Below are 15,667 nucleotides of genomic sequence, written 5' to 3' on the forward strand. Positions count from 1 at the left end.
GAAGGCCAAAACTCTGCTTGCTAAATGGGGTTGGAGGACTGGTCTAACAAGTGCTGTTCTATTTCCTCCCTCCATCAACAGTTCAAAAACAAAACAAACCCTAGCTTTCCATTGTTAGCATAAAAAATAGTRTATTTATTTTCTTGCTTTCTTCAGAGTTTTAGACTTAAAAATTATATTTCATCTGGTTTATAGGTTTGTTTTCATATTTTCAAATGACAAATACTGTTTTTAAAGAGAACATTTGTCTCGCTCATAATTGATCTATTCTGTCTCAGTACTTCCAAGGATTTATAGTTCTTGAATTTCTAATAGAACAAGGACAGGAAAAAACAGATCCCTCTTTAAAATAGACTGTAGTTTGGCTTGATTAAGAGTCTGGCTTTTACTTAAACAAAAAAAAAAAAAAAAGCTTTTTTTGATAAACTGTACAGCAGATGAGATTTGGATCTTCAGTCTTAGATATTTACCATCTCCAGATGGGAGAACAAATATAAAATTGGATAATGCACGAAATCCTAGACCATAGTTTGAGTCACACGTCTGCTGATAATGATGGGGTATATTTTGATGGGGAGATAACCTGGCTTCTGTGACTGCTTGTGGCAAAGATTCCAATATATTTTTGAGTACTAAAAGCCACAGCTTTTGCTTGCCATTTTACCGGAGGGCAAAAGAGTTAGGATCTGACTGTGATACAGCATACGGATTTTGCAATAATAGACTTGATGTCTCCAGAATACAAACAAAAGTGAAAAAAGTTTTTGATTTATTTTCTGAATTAGGTTATGAGTCTGCTATTTATTGAGGGTTTTTTGCTGCTTTTCTCATGAATTGGGATTCATCCTTATCTTCTAAAGTCATATGGGTATTTTGTCACTGATATTTAATGTTTACGTATGGGAAAACCACGGGTATGTAATGCAGTGCAGAGGGGGAGAGAATTTAAAGAGTATTTCACAGCGCTTATACCTTACATATTTGAGCTGCCATAGTCCTGTGACAGCTTAGGACACCCGCCCTGTTTGGGAAGATMTTTTTCCTCTACTTATATTTTAATATATGGATACACATGTCTCTACCTCTGTTCTGCTCCTACCTCTCCTGAGAGTGCGTTGTTTAATAGGGGCATATTTCAAGGGGCCAGCAAAGGATGGCTATTTTGATTACTTGGGTGGCTTGTGCTGCTCTTCCAGTTCCCTGATTTAGGTTCTGCTCTTGATGCTGGTGCAGTAGATGATGGTTGTTTGCGTTGGTGCCGTTAACTTTGACCTTCAGGAAACCAGTAGTTTCAATTTGTCCCTCCTTTACTTGCTCTCCAACAGTAGAAGCTCTAATACATGGTATACATTTGTGTTTTGCAGCCTTCCTGACCTCTTCAGTTTGAGCTGAGAGAGTGCCGTGGGTGCTGGTGCTAAGGACCTGGTGCTTTTTGTACGGGCTTTCCACCAMCGAACAGGGAGAGTAAGTGATCTGGTACACGCTGGGGGGTTTGCTGAGGCTGGGGAACCTCCTCTGTGGTAGAGGGAACGGGGTATGAGTACATCCATTAGCATGGATGCGCTCTTACTGGATTTCAGTTTGCTTTTTGTCAGAAGTGCAGTTCCTGGTGGTAGGTTAACCGGTTCTGCGTGGGTCACAGAGCGGGAGGGAGTCTGAGAGGACAGCCGGCTGTGCAGCCGCTTTGCGTAACTGGCTGAGGCCGTCTCCGTGAAGGGATCCATCCGGTGGCAGGCTCACCAGCAGCCTCGGGGACTGCGGCTTTGCCTCTCTCCTCATGCAGACTGACAGGCTGGGTATGCTTCCCRGTGCATGGCAGGCCATAGGGCTTCTTGTGTTCAGAAAGTAGGTTTTTGAGAGATCTGACATTGTCTGCCCAAAAAGAAATTACGGTTAGCTGGGAGACTCTGGCTAGGGTCTCTGACAGCTTGTCTGTATCCTACGCCGGTTGCGTTAGCAGAGCCCTCCARAGAAACTACACTGTGTTCTGACAGAGGGAGGGACTTTTCCCATCAGGATTGCATTTCCACCTTCCTGGAATGCATTAGGCAGCCCGCAGGAGCACTCTTCTGTGTTTTGCAGACGCAGTGTTTGCAAGAGTGTCATTTTCTACAGCACCAAGTGACGGAGCTGAGTTGATAAAGCTGAGATGTATGCCAGCTGTGTAGACACGGAGTGTACCTCGAGTTCTTGCTATTTGTGGGGGATAAATGCTAGTGCTCAGTTAACRTATTGATTTAGAAATTGATCTTTCACTCTGAATGCTACTTTTTGAAAGAATTCTGTATTTACTAAAGGACTTCACATCCTGAAGAATTCCAAACATTGCACACTATTTATTTATTTATTAAACTAATAGATAAAATTGCTCTCCAGTGAGGCAAAGTATTCCTTGTGGAARTTGTCTTTGCACAGTGAGAATGACRGGACTCCAGCCAAGGCTGATCTCACATTGGTGTGTAGTTGCTTATGACACATAAGTTTTAGCTAGCACAGTGAGAAAGCTCTTAAGGRCTTTGGTAAGGTTGAGCATTTAGTCTCAGTTGTGATCCAGTCTTTGTGATTTTTCATGTATGTTAATGAAGTAGACTTAATGTTCTGTAGTACACAGAGGCCAGGCTAATGATGCGGCTTTTGTTCTCCAAGTTGTTTTCTACGAAGATGTCTATACATATCTGACTGACACTCAGTTTTTACCTAGAAACTCAGGAACATATACAGTTGCCATTCAAATCATTACTCAGTTGCATCATTCATGCACTAGCTTATTCTCCGGGTATTTTTTTTTTTAATATAATTTCCCCATCCCTGGTCTTTTCCCTGTGGCTAGAAAACCTGTAAGGCCTCAGACTGTCCTGAGCTGCCTTATGTATTGATAACCTAACTTCCSTTAGGTAAGCGTCTGATCTCTTCCCTAGAAGGCTCTCTGGGAGAGAGGCTRTCCATTCGAGAAGCTTCACCTCAGTAGGACCAGCCATCTAAACTCTTCTTGCCCCTCTCTGCAGCTGTGTGCAGTTTCACCGGGCACTGGAGCATCCTGAGGTGAGCTGCTCGCTGTGTGATGCTTGGCCAACCTCAGCTGTGACTGTCRGGAGGCACTCTGTCACGGCGTTGGGGCGGCCGTTCGCCTGCTTTAGGTGTTTGCTAGGTATCTTGCAGGCAGCTCTGTGACAGCCTCTGCTAATCTTTAATCAACATTATGTACTTCTCACAGTAGACTGGTTTGATGCCAAGCTGAGGCAAGTAGTGCTTCACTCATTACTTAATGCAGCTGAAACTGCACTACTGACTGTCACGCTGACTACTCAGAGAGGATATGACTTGCCAGATCCTAGCTGTTCAAAGAACAAAACAGAACAGATTAYTAACCTTTTGGTTTTGGAGGTAATGGAGTTGATGTGAATTCAACAGCTTCACTTTCTGTCAGTACTTTTAAGAGTCCTTTAGTAAGATGTGAAACTTCTTCAGGGAGACTTTGAAATGAGGAGGGGGGGGGCGGGAAAAAAGGCGGGGGGAAGGCAGGGTCATACCTAATTCCAGCCTTTCTGCCTTTGGATCAGAGTGCAGAGAAGTGTGGCAGGCCTGTGTCTGACCTTTCAACGTGCTGCTGTCCTGGAGACTGCAGCCTTGAAGACATGACRCATGGGCAGCACGCTCATAGTGGAGCTGATGATGGCTGCAGCTTCTCTTAAGAGCACAAATGCTGTAGGGTAAAAAACAGGTCTTTTCCTGACTTCACTGGGTTAACATTTATTAGGTTGGAAAAGGTTTTTCTTTTGGGGGCTGTCAGCAGTACTGAGGCTTTAAACTCATTGGTCCAGAACCTCTTTTATACTAGCATGGGAAATCTCATGGAACTAGTTTTATTTCTGTGACTCGTAAAGGTTGATCTGTGCTGTAGCTTCGATTACTTTGRAGCAACTCTTAAATCAGTTGTTGAAGAAGCTAGAGCTGCATGGGAGTTTAGGTGCTAAGTGTGAGGAGCTGTTCTCTTGCCAGCACAGAGCTTGCTGGTCTGTCCCTCCTCCTTGCTTTCTCCGCTCATCCCCACCTCCAGGRAAATTCTTGGCATGATTGATCTGGTAGCTTCTCCATCCTTGTGCCCATCACAAGCACAAAAATTCAATTACACCTCTGTCTTGCAAACCCATTTCCATGTTCAAAGTTACAGTTTGGTTACTCTATGTTGCCTGAGTATGCATGTGCTACTTTTTAATTCTGAAGAGTTCCTAAAGATAGTTTACACTGAGAAGTAGCTCTAAGGTCACTTGAGTTAGTTTGGCGTTCTTTACTGCTCATCATCTTAGGTACCAGGTTGTGGGGCAGACCTGCAGGTTGGGGGTGTTAGTGTTTCGTTTCCTGTTCTGAATGAGATATGCCTCTTAGGTTAAGAAGCATTAGTTTAGGGGACAGAGTACTGCACTGGGAGTCAAGTGATGAACATTCAGGTCTGGACTTCCTTTTATCTCCTAGAGAAAGGATGCTTTATGGCCCCAATTCTACTTCTCCTTTGCAGCTGGATGACTGAAAAAAATACAATTCCAAAAAAGTCTGAAATCCTAATGTGGCCACAATCTGTAATACTAATTATCTGATTTCTAAATATATGGCAATTCCATATTTTAACTATTGCTGTGTTGTGTTCAGTCCACTGAAGTTTCACTGTATCACTTGTCATGCTGASTAGTGAGTGCCTAAAAACCTAGACTTTAAATGTAAAAGCCAGCTAGGGTTGTAAAGTGCTCCCCATCCCTCCTGCAGAGCTCGTAAAAAGCTGTATTAACTTCTCCCAAATTCTGGTCCATTATAGGCACTAATATTTCTTAGCCTGTAACTGAACTCTAAATGTAAATGCTTTATTAGTGAGTGGGTATAACATTTCCAGGTAAGTTGCAGTGCAGTGTATCCAAGAGGCCATTAAAAGGGTATACAGATTTGCAGAGTCTTCTATTAGAAAATTTTGCACACTCATATCATTTATTGAAAAAGTTGTGCAGTTGCTTACAGCAACAAGGGGACAACACGCTTTATTGCTCTTGAAGAACATCTTGCAGCCTGTTGCACTGCACATTTAATACTGCAGTGTCTCACACTAATAGGAAGAGAGGACCTCAGCTTTGTGGTTCTTTTAGAAATAATTGATTTTTCCATTCTATAGAATGTAGGGTGCTGTGAGCCGAGTCTTTCCAATTGGGATGATTATAGTGTGTGTCAAAGAATGGGACATCAACCAAATTTGTGCTCTAAGTCAGACAAAGATGAATCTAATTTTTGCTGTTGAATCTAGCAGTAGATTACTCTCTGGATGAGCTTGGAGGAGAGCCTCGAGGGGGCAGAGAGGCTGCAAGCAGAAATTCCCTGCTGGGGTGCAGCATTAATGTATGACYCTTTTTTCAAGGCAGAGTAGAAAAACCCAGCTCTATGATTTAAGTAATTTGAAGACCTCTTTGTTTAGAATATGTTAACAGCTAATTCTTGTGTGGTGTAACGATTTTGTTGTTGTTTTGGTTTGGTTTTTCTGAGACACAGGTATCCAGATGAGACTTATGGCTACTTTGATACTTGGCTCTTAAACTGCTTACTCTGCTTGCCAGCTAGTCCAGTTTGATATTTGCTAGTGATCACACACTGATGAATGTGACTCATTTCACCTGCTGGCACCACAGACATGTGGGTCCCTGTGATCTGCAGTCTGAATCCAGTTGTTGGTGCTTAAGCTTACACACAGGCACATTAAAATAGAAATAGATTTTCAGGAGATGACAGCAGAGGCTATGCTGATCAGGTGCAGTGTATGGCCAGAAAAGCATACTGAACAGCAACACATTTACACTTGACCGGTCCCTTTTTACCCCTCTGTTTTCCTATGCTTGTTCCTCCCCATTTTTGATTCGTGCCCTAAACATCCCATGGTAAGTTTTCTACAATCCCAAGATGCTCTTCCCTATATCCTACAGGGACTAGGAAGTTCTGCAGTGTTGTAAGGTGTTCCAGAGAGCCTCTCCTCTTGACTCATCATGATGGGTTTCACACCTGGACGACAGGTCTGACCACTCTCTCATGATGGGCCTGCAAGTAGGGTGTTACTTGGGTTCCCTCACCTGCTGTTGTGCCTCTGTGCTCCTTTGTGTTTCTTCAGGTGGCTTTTTATCTCATGACCAAACACTTACAAATGAAAGTAGAGAGGACAGCATCATCCTCTCTGCTTGCACAGCACTTCCCAGCCGTCTGCTTTACCCCTGGGAGGGCTGTGCTCCCAGAACAGAAGACTGCTGCTGCCAAGTACCTTTTAAGGGGCTTGTAGATGTACATGGATTTGGTGTGCTGAGTGTGTAGTCCTGCTGCTCAGGAGGGGGTGGCTGCGGGATCAGAGTTGCTGCAGGTTCAGAGTAGTCTCAGCTGGACCTGCTCACAATTCCCTTCTCTTGCCTTGTTTTGGTGTCTCAGTGGTGCTGGTCAGTTGTGTTTTGGTTCAGCAAGCTGGGGCAGGATGCTTTGTTCCCCCCAGTCTGTGGGTAAATAATTTTCTGTTGCCATCCTGGATCACCAAGGGCTAGGGCAACCATCACAATCCCACTATCCCAAATAAGCCACCCATTAGAGTAGAAACACCAACTTGGGAAGGGTGAGTGAAGGCAGATGTGCTAGTATTTCTTTACATTCCCCCCCCCCCAACTGAAGGTGTTGCCTGAATGCCCCACGAAGCTGACACGAGGATGTTTGACRCAGTTTTGAATCTTAGGGCAACTGAATACAACCATGAACAGTTCTGGCTGGGCCAGCCACAGGGTGCCTTCTGTTGCCTGAGTCACTTTAGCACAGTTAAAGCAGAAGTGTCAAATGCACTATGACAGTCTCTGTAGTCTCTATCTACTCCATAGTCAATGCAGTTTAGGTCTCAGTTTATGGAAGGCTATTTCTTTTCAAAAGGCCGTGAATATATGCCTAAGTACATTTAATGTATAGTGTGCATGCTTACTGTATAATTATGTAATTCTTAATGTATAAGTGTACATTTTATYCAAATAAACTAATTCTACCCACAAGAGCCAAACACAGAACAGTTGATCTTGAAAGGGAGTATTGAATATTGCTCAAGCAAGGTCACCTAGAGCAGGTTGCCCAGGGTCCTATTCAGATGGCTTTTGAATATATCTGAAAATGGAGACTCCACAAGCTCTCTGGGCAACCTCTTCTGGTGTTCAACCATCCACCCAGTGAAAAAGTGTTTTCTTATGTTAAGATGGAAATTCCCATTTCAATTTGTGTCCATTGCCTCTCATCCTGTCACTGGCCACCACTGAGAAGAGTCTGCCTCGATCTCCTTTACAGCCTCCTGACAGATATTTRTACACACTGATAAGAGTTTGCCCATTTCCCCCCACACACCACTTTCTGACCCTTCTCTTCTCCAGGCTGAACAGTCACTATTAATCATCCTTATGGTGCTTCGCTGCACTTGCTGCAGTAGCTCTGTCCCTCTCTTGTATGGGGGAGCCCCRAACTAGGCCCAGCGCTCCAGATGCAGCCTCACCAGGCCTGAAAAGAGGGAGAGGATCACTTTCCTTCAGCTGCTGGTAATGCTCTTCCTAATGCAGCCCAGGATACCATTGGCCTTCTTGGCCTCAAGGGCACAGTGCTGGCTTACGTCCACCGGGACTCTCAGGTCTGCAGAGCTGCTTTCCAGCAGGTCAGCCCTCTGCCTGTACTGATGCATGGAGTTATTCCTCCCCAGGTGCTGGACTCTGCACTTCCCTTTACTGAACTTTGTGAGGTTCTTCTCTAGCGATTTCTCCAACCTGTCAATGTCCTTCTGAATAGCAGTGCAACTGTCTACACCTCAACCTTAATTTGAGATACATTGTATGAAAGGTGCCCTGGAGAGCCTCCTCCACTGGCTCATCGTGAGGGGTTCCAGCCTCAGACAACAGGGTTGATGTGTCCCCTGGGAGGGGCATGGGCAAGGTATCTCTTTCTCAAACTAGGTTATTGGGGTTTCTTCACCCACTGTTGTGCCTCCGTGCCCGTTCATCTGTGTGGACATGAGCCTTTCATTAGTTAACGTAACATGCGACCTACCTGCTTCCCGTGATGAGTGAACTTTACTCTTAAGCACTTCATCTTCTGTTAAGCATAATGTAAGCACCAAATCTTGTTTTTATTGCATTTGATTTGCAATGAATATGGTTACTTGTGACTAGTTGAAAGCAAAGCATATATTTTAACAAGTCTACAGAATATGTTTTGAAGGTGAAAGTCTAYGTCAAGAGCAAAATCAGTGTGGACACAGCAATAGCTCAGGTTGTCCTGTAGGCCTCATCAACATCATCTTCCTTGCCCCAGTGGGATCTCTGTTGCTAATGACAAGAGAGTTCAGTTTCCACAACTGTTCCARTATTTCTGCTGAGATAGTAATTTTTGTCATGCGTGTGCCTCTCTGGGAATTGAACCAGAATCATTAATTTGTTTTTGCAGGCTAGTAGAAAATAAATGGCTATTCTTGTTTCTGACTATACTTTTATCAGTGACCCCTCTTTAGTTAAATAGTTTCTTAAAAGTCATTTAAACTTTTGGATTTTGGATACAGAGCTGGTTGAATCTGGGCTTCAAGTCTTAAGTGTGGCCCAAAATACATATTCTGTGATATTTCATGGGGAGCCTATAGAAGACAAGTTTAATGTGTCCCATTCTGATGGGTCGTATCTCAGTCTGTTTTGGTACTCTCAGCAGAGGAACTGAAATCTTACGAGATTACCTGTAGGAGTTGTTGCTTGGTTTCTGGAGCATGGTAGCTCCAGAGCTGTGTGCTGCAAGCCCTTGTCTGTGGTTCAGCAAGGGTTACCAGAAAGTTTCTGCTGGTGTTTTATCTTTACTTAGGAATGGAAAGAATAGCTACTTGTTTGCGGAAAATGTTACTCACAGTGAGGATAATGCTCTGGTGTCTGGGTCAGTTAATAGTAGCAGCCATACACAATAGATTGTGCAGGAGTTAAATCCTAGAGGAACTTCGCAAGCTGCAGTGGTTGACTGGGACAGCCRTTGCTCGTGCCTGCAGACTGTTTGGTCGTCATTCATCAGCAGAAGATGTAGTAGGGGGTAGTGTATGACCTGGGTCAGCCATTTTTACTACCTTGGCATATCCCACTTTCAAAGAAAAATGTATTTCTTGCTATATAGATAGTAATTGTCCTTGCAAATGAAGGACACAGCCCTCACTTTATGGGAGGGAACTTGGGGGTGGAGAGACCTGAAAAGAAAAAATTAAATCTTAACTGGCTGGTTGTTTTCAGCTGGAGGTTTATTTTCACCAGACTCTTCCTCTTTGTCAAAGAATGCAGAATTTACCTGAGGTAAAAATGAACAGCATTTTTAAAAGTTTATTAAACAGAATTGTTTTCTTCAATRAAGTATTGCAATGTTTAACATCATTATTCATGATGCAGTTAGGATTAGGAAGCAGCAGACACAACTGATTCAAATCAATCAGATGTTTAATTGCATGAAACTGTTGGGTTTTTTTTCCCCCTAATAATATGTTCTTGCATTAAACTCAAGAAAGGTAGAACTTTTGTGTGGTTACCGCAGACAGTATGCCATATCTGTGACTCAGTTAATGCATTTTGCTTTTTGGTTGTTGGAAATCTTTTTCACTGTGCAGTGGCAGTGAAACATGTCATGTGGCAYATCAAATTACCACACAATTTATGCTGTATTGCAGAGGTTGTCAGTATGATATGAAATATGAATGGAAAGAGAAGGCGGTACCCAGGAATGTGCTTCTGTTATTCTTCAAGCATYGTTTTCCAAAATGTGAATTAGGTGCTTAAATCCTACATGATTAGACTCTATTCTTTCCTTTATATTTAATTCTACAGCCAAAAGAAAGTACTACATAAGATGCTAGAGTAGCATTTACTAAGGACTTTATTTTTTAAAAAGAATTTTAAAAGAAGTTGAAATACTGAACCATCCCTTGTAAATGGTCTGTTTGCTTTCAGTCATTCCTGRTTTCAGATTCTTCAGAGAAGTAAAAAGTTCAGGAAGTCTTGCAGAAGGCAGATTGAGTAATCCGTTCACAAGGTTTCTTCCAAATTCTATTAGGTGAAAATTATTTTATAATTTGAAACTTGATACTCAAAATCTTTGTTATTTTTTAAGCTTCGTATTTGTACTCTGGTTATTGTTATTCATTAATCATGCAGCTATACAACCCTCCTGGATTCTTGTCCTAAGATTATTGTTTAAAGTCTTGTCTCAGTGAATTTCCTAGTCGAATTGTGGATAATGTTTTTAAAAAATCATGTTAGAGGACTAAAAGACTGGAAATAACTCTCATTCAGTTGCTTAACCCCATAGGAATCATAGAATGGTAAGGTGGGGAGGGACCTCTGGAGATCATCTAGTCCAGACCTCAGCATAGGCTGGTATGGGGATTGAACCCACGACCTTGGCCTTAGCAGCAACACACTCTAACCAACTGAGCTAAACCTGGGTGCCATTATATCATGCAATTCATAACTTCAAGATGAAACTCAATTAGTTTGTTGTTAGATGATTCTTTACTCCTTTTGGAAGGCTGTTTTTAGACCACAAACCGCTTATAGGTATATTCTTCTAATTTCTAGCCCAARTTTGGTAATGACTACTTTACATGCACTTGTTTCTTGTGCCAACCTTATTCTTTAAAGTTTTTGTTGCTTCTCTCGGCCTTCATTTTGTTGCAAGCCAAACTCACTGTGTCCTTGTACAAGACAGATATCTGCTGCCTTGATTATCTTCCAATTTCCTGTGTTTTCCATTAATCACGCCGGTGCGTAAATGACCAGATGCTACTAGGCTATTTCAGATGAGGTCTGGACRTTACCTTGTACAATGGTGTCGGTGTTTTCCCAGCTCCGCAGGAAACCAGACTATAAACTTGCCTCCCCCTGTCCCCCCGCCGAATTTCTCAGACTGACAGCTCRAGCCCACTAGTACCCTGCTGGTGCAGCCAGGTCTCTTTCTCCAGTGATTTCCAAACGCTTCCATCACAGCCCAAGCCTGATGGCAGGATTTCTTAGTGATTCGCTGAGTGAATGGCCTTTGCTTGGTGTTATTTCACCTCATTACATTTTTATTATGCTCCTTCTGGGGATGTTCAGTTTTCCTTGCAGCAATTCCATCTTTCTCGTTGCAGAAGAGCCGTGAAAATTTGTGTCATTGGCAGACTTCACTAACACATTTTATGACAAGATCAATTAATTATTAAATTATCTTAAAGATGCACTTTATATATATATGTATTTAATATGCCCATAAATATACATATTAACTACTTATTAAATTATCATTAATGGTAATTTTCATTACCAAATCCTTTTATCATTCACACTTTCCACTCTTTCAATTAATTTTTATTTTCCCTTCTCCTTTTATCATGGGAAATGATGACTGGAMCTTCCCGGTTTGTTTCATTGAACCATTTATTTGGTCCTTTCTTTGTGCTCCCTCTAGTTCAGCTCCTCTGAAGTAAATATTTTGTGCTTCCCTCCATGTATAGAAGTTCTTTACAATGCCCTTGATTAGCTATCAATTCTCTAAGTCTTCATGGTTTTACTCTCTCTTAAAAATACCCTGGATGAATATTTTTGGGCTTGTCTGAGCTGTTGAAGTTTGTATACTACTGCTGACATCAAAATCAACTAGGAGACTGTGTTAATGTCCTATGGCCTTCCATTGCCACAGATAAAATTGCATTTTGTTAAAATAAGTTTGCTTCAGCATCMTTCATCTGCTATGAATTATAAATTGTAATTTAGCCAGTTGGCTAGTAGTCAGAAAGCAGTTGCAGACCTGCTGGCTGAATGTGATATTTGAGAGGGTTAAATTCTGTGAGAGGAAATCTCTCCCTTAGGGTGCCCACACAGGCCCTCCACTGTGATCAAGTCTCCAGGTCCTGCACRTTAGGAATGTAATGTGCTAATTTAAATAAAAATAAGAACTGCAACTTTGATGACAGCAGGAATGAATAATAAGATTTTTACAGAATTCTTATGGCTTAAACTGGGGATTTAAGTTTCAAGGTAGGGAGATAGCGGAGGCTGCTTGGGCCTGTGACAGGAACACGTGCAGGATGGAGCTRTTGCTCTCATAAGGGTGGAACGACGAGCTGTTTCCGAAGGAGCCTTTTAAAAAAAAATAGGTGTCCGTTTGGCGTTTTTTTAAGCTGCTCTTCTTCTGCAACTCTGGAAATTAGTAAGCTTTATCTTACGCTCAGCTTGTGTTTTCATGGCTTTCTAGTAACCAGGGAGATTTGGTCTGAAYGTCTGGTCTTTTGGCAGTAGGTAGTTTCTGCTGTGCTTGCAGCTCCTGATAAAACGGTAAAATACAGGGAGTACAATTTCTATCTAAATGGGTAAAAGTGATAAACTGGGAATTTCTTTTTTGAGTAATAAAATCATTCTCTTTATTCCAGTATTTAAAGGAGGATACCAACAAAATGAAGAATGTGGTTGTCCTGTTCTTGTTTTCCCCTCTAACAGCTGATGAATGTTTTTTGGACTAGCAAATCTGTCAGTCTGGAGCAAGAAACTGTAGCTTGTCCCATTAGTTAACTGAGAGCTGCCAAACTCAAAAATAATGACATTTTCTGAGGTTTCCAGTTCTGTTTTGTCTCAGCTCCCAAGTTTTGCATCCATTCTTAAGGCAGCAGMAACATTTTACTCATTCCTATAAGAAACAGTAAGAAAAAAAGACTGAAAAGTATTGRTGGAACTCTGCAGTAAAAAACCTGGTTGCTTGAAAAGTTTTCCACAGGAAATGAAAGCACAGCAGCATCCGTGACTTCAGAAGAGATGGTTATATCCTCATTCAGAATTACTGCTGTTTCTSACAATCAGCTCTGAATAATATGTATGGCACTTACCTGAGTATAAATGAGATTCAAAACCTAAATATTACCCTCTCGTTTTAGTTTTTCCTGGGAGAGCTGCTGATTGAAGCAAAGGAATAGAAGTTAGGATTTTTTTTAATGTTCTTGTCTTTGCCGCAAGCATACTTTATAATCTTGCATGTGCCACTTAACCTCTTCCTCTTCTGTTTTCCAACTCATAAGACAAACTTAATAAAGTTGACCTTGCATGGCTGTCATGAGGCTTGATTCATTTGTGGTCTTAATTTTATTGGTGTGGTATTTCAGGTCTATGCTAATGTAACGGCATGAAGTCAGAGCTGCACTGGCATAAAATGAAGTAGTACAGTAGCAGATTCCTAAGCTTCTCTTCAGCTGAAAGTGGAAGTTGTCTTATTGAGACTGTCTCAGTCCTAAGCAACTAGTATTAGCAAGTAGTATTTTTAAAGTGTCTTGATCCCCCAAATACAACAAGTTTTAGAAGTAGTACTTTTATTTTGCATGTTTCTTAGTTCATCTTTATTTGAGATCCAAAGGGCATTATTTTTTCTACAATAGAAATAGTWGCATTCTGCCAAGACTTCTAGAAAAGAAGTGGATAAACTGGAGTGCTGTGAAGTTAAAAAGAACAGTAATTTCCCTGAGAACTGAGCAATTCAGGTAACAGCCTTGGTCAGAGATTTGAGGGATTGTATAAATAGGTTCCTCTTTAATCATTCACGCTGTTCCTGCCTTAAGATTTCCTTCAGGGACTGAGAGTTAACTACCCTTTTCCCACTGACTGGCCTTCAGTGGGGAATTTGTGTGTCTTAAGTCTTGCGTAAGTACTCTGCATCCTGTATTTGAAAAAGATACAGACCTTCAAAGACCTGGAGGGATTGTCTTGGCCAGTGTTGCCCTGTCTGTACTTTCTGCTCTCAGTCTTGGAATCTGAGACAGGCACCAAAGCTCCATGTAAAATGCACAAAGGACTAGGATATCTAGAATTAAATACTTACTAAAAGGAGTCTTAGGAGGTGGCCACTTGAACAGGGAGCTACCCATATTGTCCTAGCATTTTGGTGACTTTGCTGATTTGCCGCGTTCCAGTTTCAAAGTGCCTGTGGCTGGCATGCTAGAAGGTGAATTCTCCAGCCTTTCCCCCAAATTTCCCATTTCCTCATTGAACATACTGCTTGGACATACAGTTATCAACGCAGCATTGCTGTGTTCTCTTTGCCCAAGTTAGGACTGAAATGCAAAACAACCTGGTGCAACTGGCTCATGGCTGAGAGTTGGATGTCTTCTCTGATATTCTGTGAAACCTCTCCTGGGATGAGGTGGCTAACTTGGTGTAGTGGTGTAGTAGTCCTTTTTCCAGTGAAAAAATCTTTGTTGTGCTTTTAACAAGAGGGCTTAAGTGCTGGAGAACTGCTAGTCATGTATATTATCAAGATATTATTACAAAGCTTTAATAGAAGCAATCAAGGAGAGAAATGGAGTCAAACCTAATGGTGTTTCCTTTACTGTAATCTGCTTCAGCTGGTTGTAGTATCCTCTGCTGATAAGTGGTTCCTCATAAGCAATTCTTAGTGCCACTCTTACAGACTTTAATGGTGGGCACATGAGCCCACACGGAGCTAGGCAAAATAAATGTGATGGCCAGGTGTGTCTGTCTGCACCTGATTTCCTGCAGGACTGCAAAGTGCTGATATGCTGGCAGCCTGATTGCATGTTGCACTGCAGCAGAGCTCTAAAATAGTGGCTGCGGAGTTTGCCACTCTGTATATATACCCAGAGACTTAAAGCAAACCAGGAGTAATCTGTAAGAATGTCTTGTCATTCTTTGCTTTGTGCTTTTTTTATGCGTATTACTTCTAGCTTAACAAATCCCTGAAAGAATGAGTAAAATTGGGCTCATGCTGATGTCAGTTCAGATAGCTGCATGGGAGTAAATGGAGCTATCTTGATTTATAACATGCTGTCAGTAGTATTGACAGTGTTTTGCTTTACATTTAAAATATGTATGGATTATTTAGTTAAGTATAAAATGTCCTGATGTTTTCTTTTGCTATTTGATGAAAGAAAATCTGCACTGAGATATCTTAGTGTAGAAAAAATAGGAAAACAGCTGCTGTGTTTTACTGAGAAAATATATCTCATCTGTGCAGGGGATTAGGGTCATGTTGATGATTAACTGCTTGAATTAAGCTTCATCTATATGATCTGGCTGCAGAAAAACTGAAACACTAAGGTTCAGAAAAACACAGTTTTGAAGAGTTGAGAGCTCTATAACAAAGCCTGGCCGTATGAATTAGGGACACAGCAGGAAYTTTGTCTAAGTGCTGATACTATCCCAGAGCACAGAGTGGGAAATAATGACATCCATCCGTATGTAGCCTATAGGAACCTCAACTAAGTGGGCAGGCTGCACAGTACCTGGAAAAGAATGCCAAGAAATAAGGAATATATGTCCTCATGAGGAACTTCGCCAAATCAAAGAAGAGAGAAAGTATTCAAGCAGRAGCTTACAGGGGAGGTCTTCTAGGYGTAAAGTCAGCYGGTAGCATAGRGAATTTCAAGCCAGAAGGATTGCAAGAAGCAGGAATTGGAGTAGCGTGAACTCACTGGAAGGAGAAATGGTGGAGGGCCAGGCCTTTGGGCTAGACCAGGGCTTTTTTGGAGCACCTCTGGTGTCTGGATTACACTGCAGCCCAGACAGCTGCAAGCGTGTTAAACCGCAGCCGCTGTGGCGGGGCTGGACGGGGCAGGACRTCCCCGGTGCTGCTCGGTTGTGAC

General features: G+C 41.9%; 1 protein-coding gene across 11 annotated transcripts in view; it reads left to right on the top strand.

Moving 5' to 3' along the window:
• The window catches only part of APBB2 (amyloid beta precursor protein binding family B member 2), a 153,148-nt gene that overhangs the window by 20,504 nt on the left and 116,977 nt on the right, over positions 1 to 15,667 (top strand). For 9 of the 11 annotated variants that reach the window (XM_085322697.1, XM_085322701.1, XM_085322699.1 and 6 more), the window contains exon 2: positions 1,365 to 1,464. The exons of 1 other annotated variant lie outside the window; for it this stretch is intronic. The gene's annotated coding sequence lies outside the window, so the exon portion shown is untranslated. Of the gene's footprint in view, positions 1 to 1,364; positions 1,465 to 3,023; positions 3,043 to 15,667 lie in introns of those variants that run through there. One more of the 11 variants, XM_085322695.1, reaches the window with a different exon arrangement.

Source organism: Rhea americana, unplaced genomic scaffold (assembly GCF_003343005.1).
Source record: "Rhea americana isolate MKP2758 unplaced genomic scaffold, rheAme1 scaffold_8, whole genome shotgun sequence".
Taxonomy (NCBI): domain Eukaryota; kingdom Metazoa; phylum Chordata; class Aves; order Rheiformes; family Rheidae; genus Rhea; species Rhea americana.